Here is a 26923-nt window from a genome sequence, read left to right on the forward strand (position 1 = left end):
AGGAGATTGTACTCGTAAAGTTCGCGATGAAAAAGTGAAATGTGTTAACTGTAACGGAAATCATCCAGCGAACTACAAGGGTTGCGCAGTTTACAAGCAACTACAGCAGAAACTCTATCCTGCCTTAAGGGAAAAAAGGCATCAACAAAAACAATCCACTACTGCCAATCTACCCACTAGAACAAGTCAACCCGACATAACTTATGCCCAAATAGTTGAAAATGGTTCAGCACAAAAAGGAGAGACAATATCTCAACCCACTGAAACTAGCAACATCTCAAGATTAGAAAATATGATGGCCAAACTAATGGATCAAATGAGTACGATGCTTGGTCTACTCACAACCGTCGTAAGCAAACTTGCCTAATGCCTGAAACCAATAGCTACAAAATCGCCGTCTGGAATGCCAATGGGCTCCAACAACACGCCAGGGAACTAAAAATGTTCGTAATTGAACAAAATATTGACATTATGATGGTTTCCGAAACACACTTTACGGACAAAAATTATTTGAAAGTTCCTAAATATAAGCTTTATCATACAAATCACCCTGATGATAAAGCACATGGAGGTACAGCCATAATAATTCGAGATGATATAAAGCATTTCGAAAAAGAAAAATTCCGCAAAGACTACCTGCAAGCCACCAGTATAACCATAGAGGAAGCCCATGGACCATTAACAATTTCTGCGATTTATTGCCCACCCAAACATAACAACAAGGCAGAACAATTTCAAGAATTCTTCCGTACGCTAGGTAACAGATTTATAGCAGGAGGAGATTATAATGCAAAACATTTAATGTGGGGTTCAAGAATAATAACCTCAAAAGGTAGAGAACTGCTCAAAGCTATAAGGATAGATAACTTACAACATATCTCTACTGGTGAACCAACATATTGGCCTTCAGACAGAAATAAAAAGCCAGATACAATAGATTTCTGTATTACAAAAAATATTGATCCAAAAAAGTGTCAGGCAGAATCATGTTTCGACCTGTCTTCTGATCATTCACCAATAATAGTAACAATTTCTTCAAAAATTACCATCAAAGATAAACCCCCTTCTCTGTGCAATTATAAAACTAACTGGCCCTCATTTAGAGAAAACTTAGACCAAAATATCTCTCTAAACTTACAGTTACAAACTGAAATGGATATAGAAATAGCAGCAATAAATCTTACAAAAAATATACAGGAGGCAGCATATTCCGCGACTCCCACCATTGAAACATTTCCAAGAAAAAATACACATATATCATGTACAATACAGAAAAAGATAGCAGAAAAAAGAAAGTTACGACGAAATTGGCAACAGCAAAGGACTGAAGAGAATAAAAGAAAATTTAATAGGGCCATAAAAGAGCTGAGAGATCTAATCCAAATCGAACAGAACCAAGGCATTCAAGAATACCTAGAAAACTTGACATCAACTGAGGCTACAGACTATTCGTTGTGGAAAGCAACAAAAAAGCTTAGGAGATCCCAGCAGCATAACCCACCTATTAAAACAAGCGAAAATAATTGGGCGAGAAGCAATAAAGAGAAGGCCGACATTTTCTCAAAACACTTAAAAAATGTTTTTAAACCTTTCCAGTCTCAGCTACATAAAGATGACGAAAATAAAATTACTAGCTTTCTAGATTCGCCATTTCAAATGGATTTACCGCACGAGAAATTAACGGTCAAAAAAGTTAAACATACAATAATGAGAGAGATTAATATTAAAAAAGCTCCTGGTTATGACTTAATTACTGGCAAAATTTTAAAAGAACTATCAGAAAAGGCTATAAAACTATTAACATATATATTTAATGCTATGCTACGAATTAATTACTTCCCTAGTATCTGGAAAGTAGCTAAAATATTAATGATACTTAAACCAGGAAAAATACCAGAAGATGTGACCTCATACCGACCTATAAGTTTATTACCAATAATCTCGAAAGTTTTCGAGAAATTATACATAAAAAAACTAAACTATATAATAGAAAAAAGAAAAATTATTCCAGAACATCAGTTTGGCTTTCGCAATAAGCATGGGACTATAGAACAAGTGCATAGACTTGTAAACCAAATAAACGCTGACCTAAATGCCAAAAGATATTGTTCGGCTGCTTTCCTAGACATATCTCAGGCTTTTGACAAAGTATGGCATACGGGCTTGCAGGTTAAACTAAAGAAACTTCTCCCTCATCCGGACTATCAGCTACTAAAATCGTATCTCACTGACAGACATTTTATTGTAAATCAAGGCGATGAACATACCGAATTAAATCCCATATATTCAGGAGTTCCGCAAGGTAGTGTACTGGGTCCAGTACTGTATCTTCTGTATACGGCTGATCTGCCCACCACAAAAATAACTACTGTGGCAACATATGCAGACGATACAGCAATCTTAGCATCCCATGAAGATCCAGACACAGCATCAATAAACCTACAAACCCACCTGGAGCAAATACAATTATGGTTGAAGACATGGCGCATTAAAGCCAATGAATCAAAATCCACGCATATAACGTTTACCCTGCGTAGAAGAACATGTCCACCAGTAAATATCAATCATCGTCAACTCCCCCAAGCAGACCATGTTAAATATCTTGGTATGCATTTAGATCGACGCCTAACCTGGAAGAAGCACATACTCTCTAAACGGAAACAACTAGGACTAAAATTATATCAAATGTATTGGCTCATTGGGCGCAAATCCAAGTTATCATTAGATAACAAGGTATTGCTGTATGAGTCTATACTCAAACCCATTTGGACATATGGAATTCAACTATGGGGTACCGCTAGCAAATCTAATATATCCATCATTCAACGGTTCCAAAATAAGGTGTTGCGTGCCATTGTTGATGCTCCGTACTATATTTCAAATAAAGTGATACAACGCGATATTCCTCTAGAACCTATAACGAGTGTAATCCAACGTGTTTGTGTGAAGTACTTCGAAAGAGTGTCAGTGCATCCCAATGTACTCGCTAATCAGCTAAATATGCGACGTGATAGTGAAGTGCGTAGACTAAAACGTTTAACACCACCTGATCTGATTACTGGACATATGTAGAGTTTAGAATAAGCATTAGAATAAGACTAATTAATTAAGATAATATTTTATACAGAAGATTGCTTAATGAAGTGATTTTCTACATGCCATGTATATATAATATAAACAGAAGAAATACTTATTGCCAATAGGGCAGATTGTGGACTCACGAAGAGTAATAATAAAAAAAAAAAAAAAGTATGTATCTAGAAGTCTTATATCTTAGTCTCGGCGTTATATTGTTTATATATTAACACTGCTGTTTTTCTATTAAACCCTCATTACAGTAAACTACACAAGATTAATTATTTTGACTCTTTTGAGTCTCTGTCCTGTTCTGGTAGAAATGTATTATAAATAGATAATTATGATTTTCTTCCAATTTACCAATTCATATTCCTGTATTTGAACTCCAGTTCTTTCATTTTGTTAGGCTTATGCTACATCTAAGAATATAACGGAACATATCTTTTAACCTTTATTTATTTATTTATTTATTTATTTTTTACTCTTTGTGGCTCTTGTGATTCCACAATCTGTCCTATAGGCAATAAGTATTTCTTATGTCTATATTACATTTACATGGCATGCAGAAAATCACTTCATTAAGCGATCTTCTATATAAAATATTATCTTAATTAATTAGTCTTATTCTAAAGTTTATATATGTCCAGTAATTACATCAGGTGGTGTTTAACGTTTTAGTCTACGCACTTCACTATCACGTCGCATATTTAGCTGATTAGCGAATACATTGGGATGCACTGACACTCTTTCGAAGTACTTCACACAAACACGTTAAATTACACTCGTTATAGGCTCTAGAGGAATATCGCGTTGTATCACTTTATTTGAAATATAGTACGGAGCATCAACAGTGGCACGCAACGCTTTATTTTGGAACCGTTGAATGATGGATATATTAGATTTGCCAGCGGTACCCCATAATTGAATTCCATATGACCAAATAGGCTTGAGTATATACTCATACAGCAACACCTTGTTATCTAATGATAACTTGGATTTGCGCCCGATGAGCCAATACATTTGATATAATTTCAGTGGAAGTTGTTTTCGTTTATAGAGTATGCTTCTTCCAGGTTAGGCGTCGATCTAAGTGCATACCAAGATATTTAACTTACTTTGCTTGGGGGAGTTAACGATGATTGATATTCACTGGTGGACATGTTCTTCTACGCAGGGTAAACGTTACATGGGTGGATTTTGTTTCATTGACTTTAATGCGTCATGTCTTCAATCATAATTGAATTTGAACCAGGTGGGTTTGTAGGTTTATTGATGCTGTGACCGGACCTTCATAGGATGCCAAGATTGCTGTGTCGTCTGCGTATGTTGCCATAGTAGTTATTTTTGTGGTGAACAGATCGGCCATATACAGAAGATACAGTACTGGACCCAGTACACTACCTTGCGGAACTCCAGAATATATGGGATTTAATTCGGTATGTTCATCGCCTTGATTTACAATAAAATGTCTATCAGTGTCTATCAGTGAGATACGATTTTAGAAACTGATAGTCCGGATGAGGGAGAAGTTTCTTTAGTTTAACCTGCAAGCCCGTATGCCATACTTTGTCAAAAATCTGAGATATATCTAGAAAAGCATTTAACCTTTTTAAATAACCAACTGAAATATCACAATTAACAAACCGAGACATCACAATAGACCTGGTGATAATAGTAAATAAGCTAAAATAAAAATTATGACCTCTTCCTTAAATAGTAAATAAATACTAACTTATCACAGATATTAACAATGATCAATAAATATCGAATTCATTCAATAAGTAATAAAATGTACATAAAATCAAATAAATTATTTTAATTTTCCGTTAAATTATATTTCCATATAATAAAGATCAACAGATAACTTCCTCGGTTTTCGGCCTTAAAACAGTAATTATTTATTATAAATTTGAACTAGGCCTTGACCATATCTTAATTTTCTCTAGAAATGTTCTAGCTGTCTTACCTATAATTATTTAAGCTAAATATTTCTATAAAGGTTTTTAATTCGACATCTAACATCCGTCTGTTGAAAAAACAAATTAACACCTTTAGGAACTAATGAAAACTAACTTTGTTTCTTTTTTCTATAAAAATAATAATATAGTACAGCAATATAGCGGTACTTTGAATTGAAACCTTTTTCAGTTTCAAGAAAATTGTATTCTTGGATAAATCCCATTTTCATATTAATGATTTCAGTAACTCACAAATTCTCACTACTAGAGATGAGAAAAATAAAAGCAAAAGAGCACTGTATAATTTTAACTGTAATCTCACCCAACGAAATATTTTTTTTAATTTAGAGATAAAGAATCTAAGTATAATAAATTCATATAAAGTCATATATAGAAACGGTCTTTAACTATTAAGAGGTAACTATTTATTTTTTGTACCTGTTAAAAATATAACACCAGCAGTTTAATAATGTTTATTAAAGAAAAATACATTCGCTCGCAATAGGAGGAATTTCATCACCACCTGTCAAGTCTGATTATCATTATGATTATGTATGTCATTAAAATATATAATTATTAAGTAACATAAGTCGTTTTTACCTCTAGCACATCTATATTTGTTATAATATGTTAATTAATATTTTACCAAGAAATTTTACTTCATTTAATATTAAACTAGTCCTTGATGCTTGCAGTTACAATTTATAACAGTTTTAGATTGGGTGTCTAACATGTGTATCTAAGTAATATGTAATATTTTAACAGTTCCTCTAGGAAACAATAAATGTGACATTGGTTTTAAAATATTTTCATTTACCCTTGATGGTAAAGTAATAGGAAATACATTATTATCTAATTGTATTCTAAGTATCTAAAATAAAACATCATCATAATATTTTTGGAAGAAAAAAACAAAAATTTCATAATTAATAATTGGCTCTTCAATTATTGATGAAAGACTTTACCGTATACTACTTTCAAACGTTGTATTTGAATTGATATTAATCTTTTATTTTAAATGGCTATTGTTCTTTAAGATTTTCTTCTCGTACTGCGGAACACAAAATTGTAAAATGCAAAAAAAATTTAGCAACTTTTGTTACTCATACTTTTAATCATACTATTATACTAGAATAGACACTTTGTTTCTTTGTATGCATATAAAGTGGACCATCTACTGATGGGTCAAACACAAATCCATTTTAACATTATATTATCAATAGTAGAATATTTGATTTTGATTTCATTTGCCGGCTTGGTTGGCGCAATGGAAGGCGACATGATTTCAACTGTTACGTTAGCCGCGGGTTCGAATCCCGCTAGAGCATGGTCGTAAATTTAAGTTTATGATAGTTTATAATTATGACTGGCGAGAGGGTAAAATCCGACAAGGACAATGTTCCCAGTCACCCCAGCCACTGGGCTGGATGTTTTCTGGAATGGTTTCTAAATTAGTAGCGCTCCCGTCAATAGGCTTAATGCCTAGGACCGTAGTTCGGAGTTGAAGTTAAGTAGTAGGTACAGTCGACATAAATGCTAATTGGTGTAAAGAACACTTTAAAATATAAAAAGAAAAAATTTAGTTTTTCAGGAGATCATAACTAAATTTTATTAGATGGGTACACAGAGGGTGCCTCGTTCTTTATAACTTTATAAAATATAAAATAATTTTATGCGACGTTTCACCATAATGAAAAATTAAAAGGAATCTAAAGGAATCAAAGGAAGAAGTGCTATAAAGCCGGCTCTATAACTCTATAATATCCGGCTTATACACCAGATTTAGACACATAGGATTATTTATGATAAATCAGTTCAATAAAAGATCGTTGGAATAAATGAGTTGGAATTGATCTTTTTTTAGCAACGTGCCCGTCAATTTCAGCTTTAAAATTTAAGTTTTAAAATATTTATTTTATAGCTTAGGGCCAAAATAACTGTATCGATTTTGATGTCAGAATTATTAAATCAGCAAATCTATATAAAATTGCAAGGGAATTACCCTGAAAATAGTAACCATTATGAATTTAATATTTCATTAGTATTACCTAAATTAAAGAAACCGATTGTTAATAATCGAATTTATTTGTAACACTTATAACGATTACTTAATATCCATCTTGATGGTAGTTTAAAGTGGAAGCAGCACATTGCATATGCCTATCAATTATAAAACCTGTCAATTATACAATATAATGATAAATTCCTTTGGATGTATCGGGTGCAAATATAAGATTACGCTAAAAGATTAAACAGCAAACCGATTAAAAATGTTTAAATAGATCTACTAAATCACAGCAACGTGGAAACACAGCTACTAGATAATACGCAGGAAATTAGAAGATTAAAAACGAACCAAATCACATGAACATGTATGGTGCATAAATGTTACTCTTAACTTCAGTTTAAATAGGCTAAATTAATTTTAATTGGGGTGTTTTCCCACTGATACTGATGTATTTATCCCGCACTTATTTTGCTTATATATAAATGCGCAACAGAGCATTACTAATAAATTAATTTATAAACTAAGATTGCACTAAGCATATCTAAAGTTTTTTGTATTAAAAATCTGTTTTAAATATTAACCAAAAAAGGCGTTTGAAGTATATATCCGGTTTTTGTAATTAAAATAAATATTTACAATTTCAATAATTCCAATTTGTTTACAAGTTTTAACGTGGTTTTCTTATCGTTTAACACAATACAATACATTTAACGAAAAAATGTGTTATTGAGGTTTCGGTATTCTGCTTTTACCGTAACACAACTTTAAATAAAACTAGTAAAGAATTAATTCGAAATACGTAACGTTTGATGAGATTACCTAAACCGCTATTTAAAATTAAACATTGAATGTTGTATATAGAGTGTTTTAAGTACGTGATGGTATTTGTGGAATGTTAGCAGCACTGGTTTCAAAATCGGGATTTTAACTGACCTCATTTACGCGTCCAGTAAGTTTATTAGCCATGACACCCTGTGTAAGAAATCAGAAGCAAAATCCGCATAAATTAAATAGTTTTATAAGTTAGATCCATAATGTGGACCCATCATAGAAAGACGAGAACTTTTTGAAGGTTCGAAACTCCTTTCACTAGTGGTTCTAGTAATGAGAGGGCAAATATTCAAAAAGTAAAAGTAAAGGTAAAAGTCAAATATTAAGCGGGATATAGTCCGAAAATATTTAATAAATAGTGAGTGTAACTTTGGAGTTATGTTACTTTTCTATGAAATATTGTATTCTACACTTGTATTTCTGTATCGTTATGTATAGTTACTACGCAGGTAGCATACTTGATTTTATCTAAATATGAAAAATACCAAGCGAATATGAACAATTTTTTCAGACATTATCAATCCGATTTTTTTTTCTTTGAGTGTAATATGGATTCGAAATTTTTGTCATTTTAAATTAGACAACATACATTTAATGTTTATTTATAAAAACTGCTAAAATTCACTGTCGAAGAAATATTATTTATTTAATATTGTGATTTAAGACAGAATGTTGGTCAATCCATAATAGTATAGGATTATACAAAGAGAAAACAGTAAGATATGATATGAATCAATCATGTCAATGATAATTATTAATCAAATTAATAGTCAAGTAAACTGGTATATACATTGCATTTAGATTAGATTAAAAAGGTAATAATCCAAATTAATCCAAATTAATTACAAATAAGAACAGTGAATTATTATTGGGGGAAACTTCAATGATTTATCGTAGAAAAATATTATATCGTTATTTTTAAATATTATTCAATGCTAGTACTGACTGCCTTTAAATTGAACCAATAACACATTGTTGGAAACTACACAAGTTTTTGAAATATATACTTAATAAAATATTTTTAACAAAGAAATTGAGCCAACTTCAAAAAATAAATAAGGAACTCATTAAAAATAATCAAACTTAGATTTTTAATAGAAAAAAAAACATTTTAAAATATAATATGAGCATAATAATCGTTGTAATAACTTTACCTTATCTAACTTATCTACTACACGCATTTTATATTCTACTATATACCACATTTAGCTTAATACCTAACTAAACCTATTTATCTCTTTACAATATTATTTTAACTGACGCCTTGTAAGTCGGTGCCGAACCCAAACAATTATATCAATTTAGATTTGATTTGTTGGTAATTTAATTTTTTGTATATGTCACATAATTATATTATTATTTTTGTATTGTTTGGCCTCAGTGCCGACTTCAAAGTGATCAGTTGGTAATAGTTAAAATGATATTGTAAATAGATAAATAGGTTTAGGTAGGTATTAAGCTAAATTGTGTGTGCATAGTAGAATATAAAATACGTGTAGTAGATAGGTTAAATAATAAATAAGATTTTTGATTATTATTATTTAGTTATTACAACGATTATTATGTACATATTTTGTTTTAAGATGTTTTTTTTTGTGTTAAAAATTTAAGTTTGATTATTTTTTAATTTTTAATGAGTTCCTTATTTATTTTTTGAAGTCAGTTAAATTTTTTGTTAAAAATATTTTATTTCCCACTTTTTAGTGTTAGATATTTACTCAATAAATTACGCAGTTTTTTTTAATATCATATTGGGTAGGCCAAGTAAAGGTGCAGCCCGTATGAGGAAAAATAGAAATAAATAAACAATGATTGAAAATAAAGAGCGCTTCAGGCACCGGAGTCCGCTACCTGGCCTAAATAATTTAACAAATGTTCTAACTAAACAGCAACAAAAAGTTATTGTCCCCGACGGAAATCGAACCCGCGACCTCCGTTTGGGATCTAAACGCTTTAACCATTACACCATAGAAGCAGTTGTCTACAATATTTCTACGAGGTCTTAAATGATATAGATAGTACTTAAAAAACAAACCGAATGGCTTTTGTTCTGAACAACTTCCGATTTTCCATCACATCAGCTCAGCAATAACATTATACACAAGTATCTGATTATTTTAGATAAAAAATATGTGAAAACTTTTTAGGTGCCTTTGAAATTAGATTCCCCTCAGTATAAACCTCCCCCCACCCCCACAGAACTTGATTTGGTTCCAACGGGATCATCTCGGAAGTGCACTGTTTCGAATAAAAAAAATTGGAAAATCGGTCTATAATTGACGGAGAAATTAGCGAACATACATTAAAAGAATATACAGCCGAACATAGAACCTCCTCCTTTTTCAAAGTCGGTTATAAATAAGATTAATACTCGGCCATAGTAATAATTAAAAATGGTGATTGGAATTTATAACTTTTAAAATTATTTTCCTTCTAGTGGTCTAAATAGAAGTTATTTGAACAAAAAATAGTAAAAAGATGTGTCGTTTGTAATATATATTTATTTAATTATATTTTAAAGCTCCCTTTTTACCAACCAAGATTTATTTAGACTAGGCCCATTGGTTAACGTGGGCTCAGAATCAAAGTTCTCAGCATTAACCCTACCGACTGACCAACTTAGAGACTACCCCAGAAGACATCCCAACAGGTCTTACCCAGCCTGGTTACTGTCCTGATTAAGGTGGTTATTCCGTGTCGGATTTTACACTATTACCTAGAGACTTTTACAACACTAACCACTAACATAAATTACAAACATATTCTGGTGAATTCGAATCCGCGATTATTGCAGAAGTAGAAGGGCCATCCTGTCGTCTTAACCATAGATCGGTTATATTGTTCATTAATATTTATCTAAATACATCATCAATTAATTATCTCTAATATCAGATACGATGTTATAATTTAACTAAACATGTAAAACCAAAGAAATGATTTGAAATATGGTAACACACATAAGTGTTTAGCTGGCCTCCAATTCTAACTTCCACCTTCTCTAGCTTGTTTAATTAAAGCGTAAACATCGATCGGGACAATGTACATTATAATGCAGTAGTTCGATTATTTCGGATTAACCTTGGTTTAGTATTTCATTCCCATTTTGTTTTTCATATGCATAAAACATGATTCAAAAACAATATTGCGCAGTACCTTTTAGGAGGGTCACACCATCAATATATTTGTGTAGTAGCCAATTAATTATCTTTCTTTGTCACGTTCCTATTGAACTAACACAAAAGGATACCGAAATATGCTGTATTGTGATCACTATATATTAAAAAATATTGGTTTAAAATAATAATACGGAATTCTATTTAATGATAGCTTGTATTAGTTAATATGTTAGCAAAAATATCAAATGGACGGTTGAAACTTAAAACCGAAAAATATTAGTGTTAGAGTGTTAGTGCTGATAGATCTATTTAAAATTTAAAATAAGTCATAGTTAAATATTTATATATATGCATGTATGTACATGGATTTTAGTCCATCGACACTTGGAATTTTACTGCTGAAGGCGGCCTTTGAACAACGGACCTCGGAATTACCTTGTGTTGGTAATTCCGATGTCCGACGATTAAATAATGTCATGTAATTATATCATATATATTATCAATAAACAATTACAAACATCAATGCTGAAGGCGATAGAGAATCCGTTACATAATTGATATTATCATCTTGATTTGAGGAACCCTATTAATTTTGTAAAAATGCAAGTTGAAATCAAAAGGTCGTAATGATAGTATCTATGTGCAACCACTATGCATTGTTCTAATACACACATGGTTTTGTTACTTCTAACAGAGCTTCCCCATAACTGAAATCCTGAGGATTTAATACTAACTTGAGTGTATATACATTGTATGATAATTAATTACATTTTTTCAATTAATGAATACATTTTTATACTCATTTGCTCATATGCTCGGTGCAATAGTTTCAAAATAAATCTTAACATATTTATTTATCGTCCAGTAATTACATTTCTTTTTATTTACTTTTTCCTTCCATGAGTCAACTTATTTATAACTAATTCCATTTTAATTTCATTAGTAAATCTAAACAAGGTGATATTTTTCATTTTTAACATTTCATTTTTGAACAGATATCTTAAAAACATTGATTCTAAACAACCTGATTGGTGATAATATTAAATAATTATATTATTATTAATAGTGCCCAAAATGTTACTTCATGCCATAGTTTTACAAGTTCCCAAACTATGAAAATTTCAGCTAATATCAGCTAAGTTTAACAGCTGTCGGATTATTAGTTTGTAAACTATAGCATTTTGAGTGAAGCAACTTTTGTTATTGTGAAAAAAATTGAAAAAAGAAATTTCGCGTGTTAACAAAATATTGCTTTTTGAAGGAAAAAAAATACAGTTGGAGTAAAAACTTGGCTTGATGCCGAGTTTCCGGACACTGTCCCAGGAAAATCAACCTTCAAGGATGCTAAGTTTAGACGTGGTGAAATGAGCACCGAAGACGATGAACGCAGTGGACGTCCAAAAGAGTCTACCGACAAAAACATTTAAAAAATCGACAAAATGATTTTGAATGACCGTAAATTGAAATTGAATTATATAGCAGACACTCTGAAGATATCAACTGAACGTGTACATCTTATCATTCACAAATATTTGGGTATGAGAAACCTCTGTGGAAAGTGGGTGCCACGCTAGCTCACTTTTGACCGAAAACAACGACGTGTTGATAATTCGGAGCAGTATTTGAAGATGATCAAGCGTAATAAACCCGAATCTTTGTGGCAATATGTGACAATGGATGAAACATGGCTCCATAATTTCACTCCGAAATCCAATCGATAGTCATCCGAGTGGACTGCACACGATGGACCCGCTCCAAAGCGTGGGAAAACGCAACAGTCGGCTGACAAGCTTATGGCGTCTGTATTTTGGGATACGCATGGAATAATTTTCATTGACTACCTTGAAAAAGGAAAAAAGAACCATCAACAGCGACTATTACATAGCGTTATTGGACCGTTTGAAGGAGGAAATCGCCAAGAAAACGGCCGCATTTGAAGAAAAATAAAGTGCTGCTTCACCAAGACAATGCACCTAGTCAGTGAAAACGACGGCAAAAATCCATGAATTGGGCTTCGAATTGCTTCCTCATCCACCGTATTCCCCAGATCTGGCCCCCAACGACTAGTTCCTGTTCTCAGATCTCAAAAGAATGCTCGCTGGGAAAACATTTTCGTCGACTGAAGAGGTGATCGCCGAAACTGAGGCCTATTTTGAAGCCCAAGACAAATCGTACTAGAAAAATGGTATCGAAAAGTTGGAGAGTCGCTATAATCAGTGTATCACCCTTGAAGGAAATTATCTTGAATAAAAAAAAAATTGCCAAAAAAAATGTATGTATGTATATAACTCTATGTCTTGAGCTGAAAGCTAGAATGTATATACAATGTACAATGCATGTACAATGCTGACATCATTTTTGACAATCCTCAAAAATGGTAAAATACCTCTAACTCAGTCAAACATTTAAGTAAATTAAAAATGAGTAAATCTTCAATAGTTATTGTCCTCTATTAAAGAAAAACTAGATCAAAGAATTTTAAAAAAAGCGAGTCTGACGTGACGGCATTATTATATTTTCAAAGTATGGTTTGTAATGTTAACTTAAAATCGATTATTAAAATTCAATTACAACTTAAGTTAAATAATACAGGTTAAAGATGCTTACAAATCAATTCAGTTTATATAGATGTCTATATAAATCTTGAAAAAAATCAAAAATAATAAGAATAACTTGCAGCGCTTATGATAATAATTTGATTGGTAAGTAACTAATAGAGCATTAAATAGCCACTTATATATCATGGTTAATTAACAATAATATTGTCATGTAGTTTATAATGTTAATAATGTTTTTATATTCTTCAAATATTTAGTGATATCAGTTAAATATTACAATGATTATAATTAATTGACCCTTTGTATAAGCTTTTATAGAATTTATTATCACCTCATATTTTATTACAACTCTATATGATTTTAATTTGTCCTACAGACAACAATAGAGTTAGTTTAAAATTTGCAAGTGAGGATTAAAATATATATGTAAGCATACATTTTTATCGGATGTATTTTGATAAAAATAATTTATATGGGACCTTTTCAACCGACCTTCATAGCCCTTCAAAGTAAAGGTTGGATAGCTTGGTATAGATTTGGTTCACGAGGCCAGATCTATCTCCGGTAGAGGTGAGACAAAATGCCATATTTTACAACACATTAACACATTAACCTACATGAAAACCGGTAACCCCCAGGTGGTAGATTTTCTCCAAGGTACAAGAAAGGTATCCGAAAGACTCCGAGCAAGTCGACAACATATTAGTTCGTAAAGTTCCTGCAAGAATTTCTCCAATGCAACGTACCTAAGGGTACACGTGTACGCCTAAGTATCAATTCAGTGAAAAACAATTGAATATAACGAAGTGACTTTATAGAAAATACAAATTAGATTAATTTAATTTTAACTTAAGTTTGTTGACAAGTAAAATTTAGTTACAGGTCCAAGCGCCTACAAATGCACATGATGGGACTGAGACTAAAACTGCCCAATGAGAAGCCAAAGATTAATAAACTAAAAAAGTCAATCGGAGCAGTACTGGTAGAGTCGTGTGATCTCTGATAAATACCAGTCGCTCGAATAAACCGCCATACCAATATTTTTATTTTCAAAAACCACGTGAGACCCTATATAAGTAAAATGTGAAAGGGTTTAGAAAATAGAATAGAATAGAAAGCGACACTGAGAGTCTATTAGAAAACAGACCAACCCGTCTCACTCGTTCACCATTCAGGTAGTTTTAGAAACAGATGGCCGGATTGTCTGGGCCGAATTACATAACATATACACAAACTGCAGTACATACAAGCTGCAACATATAAAATACAAAATACAAAATAGTATCGATTTAGTCCTTGAATTAATAATTAATAACTTATTTAATTAATCATTAGTGTGGTATGCTTATTCCACTTTCTTTGTATACCTCACAAAGATCAACCTCACAATCACTCAAAAATATAGTAAACAATGCAAAGGCTATTAAAATGCAACGTATGCAATCTAATATATGAAATTGTATGATACAGTACTCTATTGAAAGCATTTTCTTTAGTTGCACTGTTGGATATAGCATATGTCGTAATGTAAATTTTAGTAACGTCGATATATCAAATTCTAATATATATTTTTGTTCAGTTTAACAATTATTAAACATCCTGAGTGGTACTTCAGATATACGGCTTAGTTCAAAATATCATTTTTTATATAAATCAATAAAACAGGTTTAGATTTTCTTACAAAATATTTTAAAAATAAAAAAATATGAATTAATAATATATATTCAATTATGGATTCATTAAACATAAATTTATCTTACAAGTTAGTTAGGCAGATAAATAAAAATGATCAAATAGAAAATAGAAGATGATGCCTGACCTTGCCGAGGTTGGCGCCTTCAGTTCTTTTCTTGAACTCACAAGAAACGACATCGAGCGGTCAAGCGATAACCGCACCATGGCCGAACGTCACGTTTATATGTTCATTTCTCTTCAATCGGTGGTTGGCGATAAAGACCTCTCTATACAGCCGAGTTAGTCTAAGTAATATGACGAGAGCGGCTGCCAATGTTTTAGCGCTTTAGTTCGTTTTTAACTGCGTGTGTGAGTGTTACAGCTGTTTTTCTACCAGACCGGATCTTTATTATTTTCACATGGTGTTTGGTTTAAAATTATCCTATACATTTGGTTTTATTACATACGGGAGTGCTATCTCGAAATCTGTGCGTTTTGTAGTGTAATAACGAATGCGACAAGTTTAAAAAACAAGCACTAACGAACCTGGATTACCTATTGTTATAAGTAAGCTCTTATATTATTAAGTTAAATTGAATAGACTTTAAAAATATCTCACTATAACGTATAATTTAATTCTAAAAGTTGTCTAGTTCTAAAAATATTCGCTTTTAAATTGTAACTACTTAATAACTGACTTTTACTGAATTCAAGTAAGGCTGACTAATATAATAAAAATTGCTCCTTAATTAAAATTATATATTTATTAATAACTAATATTATGTAAATGGAAGCTGTCGTTTAAACTTATTCTTGGCGGTATAGTTGAGTTGAATAGAAAAACTTATAAATACTTATTAAAACTGATATAGAGATGAAATATTTTCCAGAATTAAATATTTTTTTAAATAATTATTTACTAGATATATAAAACAGTATTTATGCGTTCTTTTCGAATATTGAACTGTTTAAGTACAACTCTTGTTGAAGGTTTCTAAACTTTGTACAAAGGCTTTTTATACTCGTCCTTGTTTCATTTGCTCAGGCCCTCTTATAATATAACATAAAGTGCTGGTAGTATCGGTGATACCGGTAAGCGGTTATTCTGTTTGTCCTCGCTTACAGGAACGTCACTGATTTTAAGTTCGACCATTGGGATACACATGAAATAATTATTCCAGTGCATAAAATAATATTTCTAGTTCTACTGATAGGTAGGCTTTTTGAAGTGTTATTTTATCTTCTGGATTATGTCTAGTAATTGAAAGTTGAAAATGAAAATTAGCCTTCAAAAGTAAAGCAACATTATTTATATTAAGATTATGGTTAATATTGATTATATTCCTAAAATATAAAATAAAGAACGTGAGGTCAAAAGAAATACATGGTTAATAATTACTAAATAATGTATATAAATAAAATGTATTATTTTACAATTTTAACTAATTTAAGTTCCAACTTATCAATATCAATTAACTGTTAAGTTAAAATAATTTATGACATTTCATGTCATCATTCATATTCATAATTTCATTCAATTATCTACGCCACTGATAGCTTCAGACCTACATGCCTCGTTCTAATCATATCTTCAGGCATTTCAGACTCATCCTACCAATAATGAAAAGTGAAATATCGCAGTTATATACGAGGGTGTAACAAAAGGTCATAACAGCTGAATGAAAAATATCTATTATTATGTCTTTAATTAATATATTATTTATGCTTATTAACATTTTTGTTATATAATACAAATGTAACAATAATTACTTTATTTGCACTATTGGATATAGCATATTCAAAATTTTTTTTGTCGTAATGTAAATTTTTTTATGTTTACTTCTGTTCAGTTTAACAATTATTAAACATCCTGAGTGGTACTTCAGATATACGGCTTAGTTCAAAATATCATTTTTATATAAATCAATAAAACAGGTTTAGATTTTCCTACAAAATATTTTAGAAATAAAAAAATATGAATTAATAATATATATTCAATTATGGATTCATTAAACATAAATTTATCTTATTAATGACAAAATGACAAATCGCTATTATGAACTGTATATTAAGGTGTTTTAAAACTATTTTATTTGCTTTATATTCGTATGTAAACTGGTAACCCAAACTATGAATTCAAGTCGAACGAAGTAAAGTTGAAAATTGCCGGTCAGAAATGTTACTGTGTGCCGTCTAACGGTATTTACTTCTGGAAGATATTCTTCGACGGTCACGATCACGTGACCATTTGTTTGGCCTTTGAAAAGAATTTTTTTAAATCTTTTATGATATATATATATATATATATATATATATATATATATATATATATATATATATATATACCTTATTTTACAAAAAAATGTTATATAACATTTCTCATAATGATTTATTATCTCATATCATACTCTACAACTTTCATATATATGCTGATTCATATTCATATGATTTTTGCTGTTATAATATGTTTTATATCATCAGATTTTAATAATATTGGTTATGTTTTATATTCCTAGTTTTATAAATAAATATTATTATATTATATAATAAAATAGTTAATAAATATTTAGTAAACCCTAATATATAAAAGACATATATTTCAGTATTATAATTATTATGTAATGCTAAATTTCATCAAATCATGTAACGATATGAACGTTTACTTCATATAATCCGCAGAAGTTACATCTCTATTATATTTATTTTATCTAGATTTTTTTTAAATATAAATGAACTCTGATCTGAGTAAAATCAAAATTTTCGTCAAAATGGTATTTTATTCATTTTAAAAATGTAATGTAAAATGATATTAGTTATGTTACTTTCAATTTAAATATAATATTATTAGAGTCAATTAATAATAATACTTTTATTGTTATAACCAATTTTTTTATAATTATCAACTGTTTAATGTATAATTTCGTTCGAAATAGTCTGATATCTGTCCGTTAACACATTTCCGATATCTCAAATTCTAGATGACTGTAATAAAGAATCACAAAAATTTGTAATATTAATATACTATAGAGGATTAAAAATGCATGTAATTTAAAATTAAAAGTGATTCAAAATTCGCCATGTTAAAGCAAACACCGCGAAAGAATCAGAACCTTACCATCACACTGACGTCACTTACCGTTTCCCAACCATCATATCCCCATTCAAAGGTTTGAACTTTAGAGCCCACTTCGATTTTATTTGGATTATTTACCATTTGACAGTGCTATCAAAATATGCATTTTATAGAGTTGATAATAACTACAACACAAAAAAGTTTGATAAAACAACTACGTCACGCACAGAATTGAGTGGTCTTAGCGCCCATTTAAAATTTAAATATTTCAAACGACAATGTTTCTTTTAAATCGATTTTTTGCCGAAATAACTTTTATTCCTGGTAAATTAAATACGTAGAATTGTCATAAAGTAGTTTATAATCACCAGGCCTATTATTCAGTTTTAACAATACCCCGGTAAACAAATCATCTGGATAATGTATGTTTAATAAAAATATTATAGAGAGCAGCAACCATACAAACGGAATAATACATATGTTGCTTGTATCATAAATAAACATGATAAATATTTGTAATAAAAAGCTATTATTACCGGATAAAATATATACAATTTTATTACACTAGCATTATATACACAGTAAAATAACAGATGGAATAGGGCCCCTGAAAGAAATTTTTGTATCGTCCTGAAATTATATAACGATTTGGTGGGCATTCGAGAAATTTCATTGGTTAATTAAAATTTCCATTGTAGGCACCTGTAAAGAAAAGAATTTGGCATTCAATTGGCTCTTAAACAAGCTTTACTATACAGGCGCCTCATATGACATCATGGCACACCCGACAATAGCTTTAATTAACCAATAAAATTCAAATAAAAAACAATTTCATACAAACATAAAATAAAAATGTAAATCAACTTTCTCAAAAATATATGTATAAATTTATCTTCTAGATAAATACAAAGTATAAATGTAAATCTATAAAATATAAAAATAGCATTATAATACAAATGTTAATATTAGAAAAGACAAAATATAAAACCACCATTGCTGCTTGACAAATATAATTTCATAGTTTCTAGAGCCTTTTCCGTTTTCATACTTCTTTAGGAGCATCAATTTTATAGGATCTTTTAAGTTCTCTCTTTTTGGTTTTCTAATATTGCAAGCAAACTTGGAGTTCTTCTCTGTTAAAATTATATAAATTTATTTAGCCCATAAATTGTCATTTGCCCCCATTTTTGTCATTTCATCGAACTGTAAACAAAAAAAAATCAGTACATTGAAAATTTTTGAATTTGTACCAAGTAAATCCATTTGCGGAAATTGTACTTTTTAAATTCAATTCGAAGAAAAAGGCAGTTGGACATCATCGAATGCTGTATGACGGTAACCAAAAAATTGAAGACTAAAATTTGAAGGCATTACTGATGATGTTCCGTGTAAAACACAAAAAGAATATGAGAATTATTGGAAGTGACATAAGAAACCATTGCCAATCGCTTGAAGAACAAGGAAATATATTTTGTGCTGAATGATTTGTTGCCAAAAGACATTGACATTGACAGAAAGACACAACAATGTTATTCTTCAACATGACATCGCTCGACCAGATGTTGCAAAATCAATAAAAACTTACTTGATAACATTATAATGGGAAGTGCTACCCCACCTGCTGTATTATTCACACCTTGCTCCTTCTGATTAGTATTTGTTCCGACATATGAGTGGTGACCGGTCTGAGTAGCGCTTCAATTCTTATGAAATGTGACGATTTGTAGATGTGTTTTTGAGAGATTCTTTCAAGATGGAATTCGTAAGTTGCTAAATTTGATAAAATATGGGGAAGAGTAAGTTATAAATGGATAATATTTTCAATAAAATACATTGTACGGATTTTTCACAATAAAACTTCAAATTAAAAAAATCATTTAAAACTAATTTATAGGCCTCACGTATATGGAGCACTTTACCATTATTTTTAACATTTTATAATTTTCACATGAAAATTATATTACAGTACCGTCCTAGTAGAATATAAACAAAAATTATGACCAATCATAGCGAAGTAGGTTAATGCACAGTGACAGATGCTATAGGGGCATCGCTTGTTTTAACCGTCACATACGAATTCGTACAATACACTGAAATATACCTTACAAAATTTGGCATATATACTGAGCAATACATACGCATCGCATGATTCATATGGAAGCAGTGTAGCCAAACGCAACAACAACATATATATATATATATATATATATATATATATATATATATATATATATATATATATATATATATATATATATATATACACCTTTTTACCAACTTATGTACGCATGGAAAGAAGTGGCGATTTATTAAATCATACCAAAAGTATTGCTGGCTCTAACGTAAAGGAAATCCTTATATCTGGATACCTCGCTCATCACATTTCACGATCTGGCGTAAGCATTCCGGATTTTTTTTTCGAACTATCACTATATCAATCTAATCGGCTATATCACGCCGTACAACACTTTAGTCGGTTCAGGTAACACGTGACGCCCTTTCCTCGAATTCACACTTCGTAGCCAGCGACGTAAAAATCGCGCAATATAACACGTCTCTCCTAAGGAAACAACCACCGAATCGTTATGCAGCCTGGGCAGCTTACAGTTGTAATAAAATTGTTTTTGTGTATCACCTGTATCGTCACCCACTAGTTTGCACTATTTTAACCAAAATTTCCATGGTATACACTTGTGGTTAAGCAACTGAGTTACTGCTTTGGTGGCCGTACACCTTGAATTGCTATACTTATGCCAAAAAACTAGACTAAGGCTGCTTTTCAAAGCATGAAATAGGTCTAATAGTTTATGGCTAGCTTATTGTTAGTTTAGGCTTTAAACACATCTAATCCATCTTTAACTATGTTAAGAAATGTTTCAAATAACTGCGGATCGATTGTCAATCCATAGTCAACCTGTCTTCTTATCTTCATAATCTGATTTTTTGCAAAGACATCAACTATATATTCATCAACAGTACTATCTATTCAATAAACTGTTAATCTTTCATAAAAACATAACTAAGAATTAATTTCAATCGGTTATTTATTTTTTATTTACAAGGGCAAAGCGTAAAAATATTTTTTAAAATGGCTATAAAATAAGCTATAGGTGGAGCTTTGAAGAACTAAGATATGCATATATTATAAGTATATTGACATTGATGAAAAATATGCTGTAACACCTAAGTATATTACTCTTTTCAACTTCCATATATATAGACGTCTGGCCTTGTTTGTTTGTTTGTTAATGCAAAAAAATGATCTGAGGAACCACTAGAAGGCATAGAAAAGTAGGCTTAAAATTTTCCAAATATTCTCACTAACTATTTTTAACTATTCATTAATTAACTAATTAACTATTCACTGAATGACAAAACATTCACTAAATGACAAGTATAAGCTGGGTGTTGAACTGTGTTCTTTTTCTTGTGAAATATATTTATTAGATACTAGCATATATTTAGATTCTTAGTGAAAATGCGAAGTATCATTATAAACAGTGTTAAGTGTTAAACAACCTAATCTAAGGGTTAAATTCAAAACTTTAAAAAATTGCAGACAGTTCAAGACTTGTTGGATGAAAACTCTCGACTAAGGTTCAGACTCTCAAAAAACTTTCAAACAGCTTAGTATCTGAAGTATTAACTGTTTCCATACATTTACATTTTATGCAAAAGATCGAAAAGCAGAAAATATTGATGGTATCAGCAAGATATAATGCGTTTCGAGCTATTAAAATCGAATTCAATTGACAAACATTCAAACGACTAGACCGTGGTGTATCAGCACAAGCATCACAGTTTAGGGTGTTAAGCCACCAAAGACAAACTACAGTTGCTGTAACCTAACTTTCTACTGGAATTTGGACAGAAGCTTGCAGTTCAGGGTGAACGGCGGACGGCATCAAAGGCGGATTATCATAGCTCAGTTTCTCAGTCATAGACTATTGAACAGTCATAACGTAAAGAGAAGATTACCGAAAGCAAATTGGCGAACGAGGGTACAAGCAATACTCACAAAGAATTGTATTAGAACTATAAGCTGTCCAAATATTTAGCGATCAGTACTCAATTCCTCTTTAAAATGAAATATGTAAAATATAAAAATAATTTTACATGATTCAAAATGAAACTGTGCTTTTGAGCACCCAGCAGTTATCTCTTTCCTTTTTTTTCTTAATGAAAGTTCAGGAAATAATACCTACATGTCCATCTCACTTGTAGCACCATTAAAAAGCTACATACACGTTGGAATGAAATAGAAATAAACCAATTACTTTTACTATATTATGTCGTTGTTATTTTCCAAATATTAAAATACAACGATTAAAATGGAAAAAACAGTCGAAGCGTGTGTTTTACTCACATAGTAATTATTATTTTCAGTCAACTACTTTTTTGGTTATCGACTAGTGCGACTGATTTGCAACTGTTTTCAACACTAATTTAAACCGTCAATATGGCTTGCCGTTCAACAGTCGTCACTTCTTCCATATAATAAAATAGTTTTTTAAGTAAAATAAAAGTTTTTTGTGTTTTAAACCTTTCACATTTTATTATAACATATGTACATGTATTAGAATCATTTTATTATGTCTATCTTTTATTTATATATTTTTAAAAATGTAAACTGGGTAGTTCTATTTATATAGTACTTTTATAAGGCTACTCCGCCCCTATAAAAGGGGGCCACTGATCTACCTTAGGTAAATTTTAACTCTAAAAAGTCCTCCAGATAATTAATCCGCAGTCCTTAAAAATGCTCATTAAATTATGCTGAAAATAAGGGTTTTGTATTAATATATTAATTGATGGTGATTCTTGTATTTATCGTAATTACTATGCTTATATCATTATAAATTCGGTGCTTTTATGATTTTATATACTTCTGACAATAGATAAGAGTAAATATAACATAAATCTAATAAAAAATATAATTAGTAATCCCGAAAACTGATGACTCAGTTTTGTTTAAATTATATTTACAAGCATTTATATTTTTTTATATATTAATGTTTAATCATAAAAATTTACAATATAATAGACCCAAAACTTATCTATATTTATTTTTATCAAAAAGTTCTATGTGAAACACCAATCAACCGACATTAAGCTTTTACAACTGAAAAGCTATGATGGTTTATGCTGTGATATGACTATATCCACTGCGTCCATTCTGCTTGCGCATTAACTATGCCCATATCATATGTCATATGTATATGTCATGTCAGCTAGATCGAATGAATGTTTGACCGAAATATTTTTACTAATATGATAGTCTTGTTTAAAAACAAATTTACCTCAACCGTCGCATCAGAAATAATCGAACAAATTGAATGATATAAAAAAGTTTTAATCTTTTAGCTATAGCTTGTAAAAAGTACCAGACATGAAAAATGATTATAGTTTAAATAATTTCTCCTTCTTCATATTTAAATTTTAATATGAGGTTAATACAAAATATATTAAAAAATTGAGCAGACGATATATATGTTACATGTATAACTAAAGATATATATGTTTGTGACAATGTAAATTAAATTTAGTAGCCTTGTAAAGTAATTTTCTTAATAGCTCTGAACTTGTTAGTTGACCCGTGCAATATGCGCTTCGAACAGAATTAGATGTTCTATTTAAAACTGATTCTTAATAAAGAGGGTTAAAATAAACCGAGAGAGATTTAGTTCTTGCTAAAAATATTTTGTTACCAGGGGAAAATATTAAATTCAAAAACACAGTGGACGAACATTATTCTACTATTCTGTGGTTTTATAAAACGAATACAGTACTAAATTCTAATATTATGTATATTTATTTATATATTATATTAGACGTATTATTTAATTTTTACATTTTTTTTCGACCTTAAAATTACGTTTAAAATATAAATATGTTTCACTTAAAGCAAGTGTCTGTCACTACCAAGCCATCACCTGATAAGGACTTTTCCATGGTTCGTTGAATAATTAACAACCGGGAAGGTGATGTGTCAGATCGGGCACCTATCCTACCTATAACTAGTAACTTCAATAACTGTAGCCTTTTTTAAGATTATTTTAGCATGTTTAAGATAGTACGTAAAACAGGACATCCTGAAAACTGGATAGGCGCTGACTGGATAGACCTTGAACTGTGATGGGAAGTTCTGCAGTACGCGACTATCATTTTTTCCTGCCAATTCAGTATAATTGCGCAAAATAATACAAATCGATGAACAATATTTCTGAGGTTAATTATTAATTCATTAAAGTTAATTTTTATTTAAGAAATTGCAATTAATAGAATATTCATGAAACAAATAACAAATATATATTTCAAAGGAATTCAAATAACAATGTCTTCAATCATGTTCGTCATGTACGGTTTCTACTAATTTAAATCCATAAAAATCCTATTTAAACAGCTTATCTCTCGATTATTGCGCATCCCACAAGGCTTTTGTTCGCTTTCTCCATCTAACATCCGCTTTTCTCTCGAATAAAAACACATTGCGTCGTCAATTTAATCCAGACAACATACCTCAATTTACAACCATCGTTTTTAATCTTGTTGCTTAAATATTAATATTATTGTCACATGTTATTAATATTATATAATAGAAATGAGGATTATTTTTGACTTCGCAATAATTCTACATACTCTACTCATAATAAAAATTATTTCTACAAAATAAAGGATTTGAAAAAAAATCGTATATAATTTTAAATACGCACAAAAATTCTAAATCTGTGTATGATATAGTTGTTTTATACACACTTTAAGGTTTGTGTGGTTATAAGTGTTATTGATATATTATTTTAATCATTTTGTTATACGGTGCCTCAATATAACAATACATCAATAAAATCTCCAAACAAGTTGTTTATTTTCCTTCTAAAGCAGAAAAAATAGTTGTGATTAAATATTGCCTAAGCCTACCGACTGGCGAGTGACAAACTTTAGAAATCATCCCAGAAGACATCGGGTCTTACCCAACCAACCAACTTCCAACTTGTGAGATTTTACAATCTTCCCTAAAACATTCACAAATTTTAAACAATCACAAACATAAATTTATGACCATGCCCCAGCAGGATTCGAACCCGTGGCTATCGCAACAGTCGGAGGACCGTCCCATCGCCTTTACCACTGCGCCACCAAGCCGGCTGAACGCCATTTTAATGTATTTATTATTTTTAGTACCTTTAATAGGATCCGGGTCTCATAGAAATAATATCGAATGTTTTTTATTGTGTATACGAGTCTCTTATAAATGTATACTCGTTCAGTTACCAAATAGTATGGAAAATTAGTAGTGTTTAGATAAGTATGCATAAATATGCTCCAATGTTCAGCATTACTGAACGATCATGGTCAGATTATGAAAATATAATATTATCACATATCTAGTATATTGTGCATCTAATAGTCCGATGAATTATGATTATTAACTAACCAGGCTAAGGGTATGTGATGTATTTAGGAAGTAGAGTTCAAGGAAAAATATATAATATTACTTTTTTCCTGTATATTTTTTTCAATTACATACTTGAAATACCGAAGGTCGAGAAATATTATTTATGGCTCATTTTATTATTTAAAAATCACTTTGATAGAACTACTGATATCGGACTTTATACATACAAGCAGGCGTTGCTAGGTATGACTTATGAACACAAATCAATAGGTCATTTATTAGGTTAATATTGTTATGTTAAAATTAAATTATCAAGAAAGCATTTGCATAGTGTCGATGCATAATAACTTTTTTGTAGCTCTGATTTATTGGGATATAATTAAGTCATGCATGTGGTATTACCAATCATTCCTGGTGGATTATTTTATGTCCACAGTTATTAAAATATTTCGAATCTCTCTTAAAGCATAGTTATTTTAACTTTAGGTTTGCCGTAATAAAACAATGTGAAGTTATTTAAAGAACAACCATCTCAGCCATGCCAATAAGTAAGCTGATCAATATGGTTTGAAATGAGTCATTGGCTATGTTACAACTTGTGAACAACAAATGAACTTGTGTATCATTTAATAAATACAGAGGTATAACAGTTGTCAATTCTAGTGATATATGAATTAAAATAAGGAAATATAATTATTTAATAAATAATTAATTTATTATATGAACCCGTAGAGCATAAACATATAAATTTATAAAAACGTACATTTGGCAACGTTCTGTTTTAATTAAAAACTTTCGAACAATCCATTCACCATTGCCATATTTAAATATTTCGATTATTAATGCTTCCGCTTTATCTGAATAGGATTATTTTCAGCGTGCAGCCACCACCCTCTGAATTGAAACACGGTCACCTTTCATTGTGTTCGGCTGTTATCATGTCAGTAAAAGTGAAAAATAAAATGCTGGCTACCATTCGCCCTGTCTATTTGTACCTTGTTGCGACAGTGGTATTTCGTAAAGTTGAATACCCTGCTTATTATTAGAAACGCAATTGGTATTAATTAGATACTTTATAATGGATACCGGTTATTTTAATTACCCAGTTTAATTTGAAAGGGTTTTTTTTATTTTACAAAAAAAATCATTACGAATTCATACAGTTTTGTAACTTCTAGATGGATTAATGAGTTGAATGAATACTGTTTAATAAAAAAAAGTGGAAATGTAA

General features: G+C 30.5%; 1 protein-coding gene across 1 annotated transcript in view; it reads left to right on the top strand.

Moving 5' to 3' along the window:
- The first annotated feature begins 15483 nt into the window (after positions 1–15483).
- LOC143193320 (uncharacterized) overlaps positions 15484–26923 on the top strand; it is a 38650-nt gene continuing 27210 nt past the window's right edge. The window contains exon 1 of the mRNA XM_076399475.1: positions 15484–15790. The gene's annotated coding sequence lies outside the window, so the exon portion shown is untranslated. The remainder of the gene's footprint in view (positions 15791–26923) is intronic.

This window comes from Rhynchophorus ferrugineus, unplaced genomic scaffold, assembly GCF_030347505.1.
Source record: "Rhynchophorus ferrugineus isolate W39M unplaced genomic scaffold, kcgeb_rfMv2 rfM3, whole genome shotgun sequence".
Taxonomy (NCBI): domain Eukaryota; kingdom Metazoa; phylum Arthropoda; class Insecta; order Coleoptera; family Curculionidae; genus Rhynchophorus; species Rhynchophorus ferrugineus.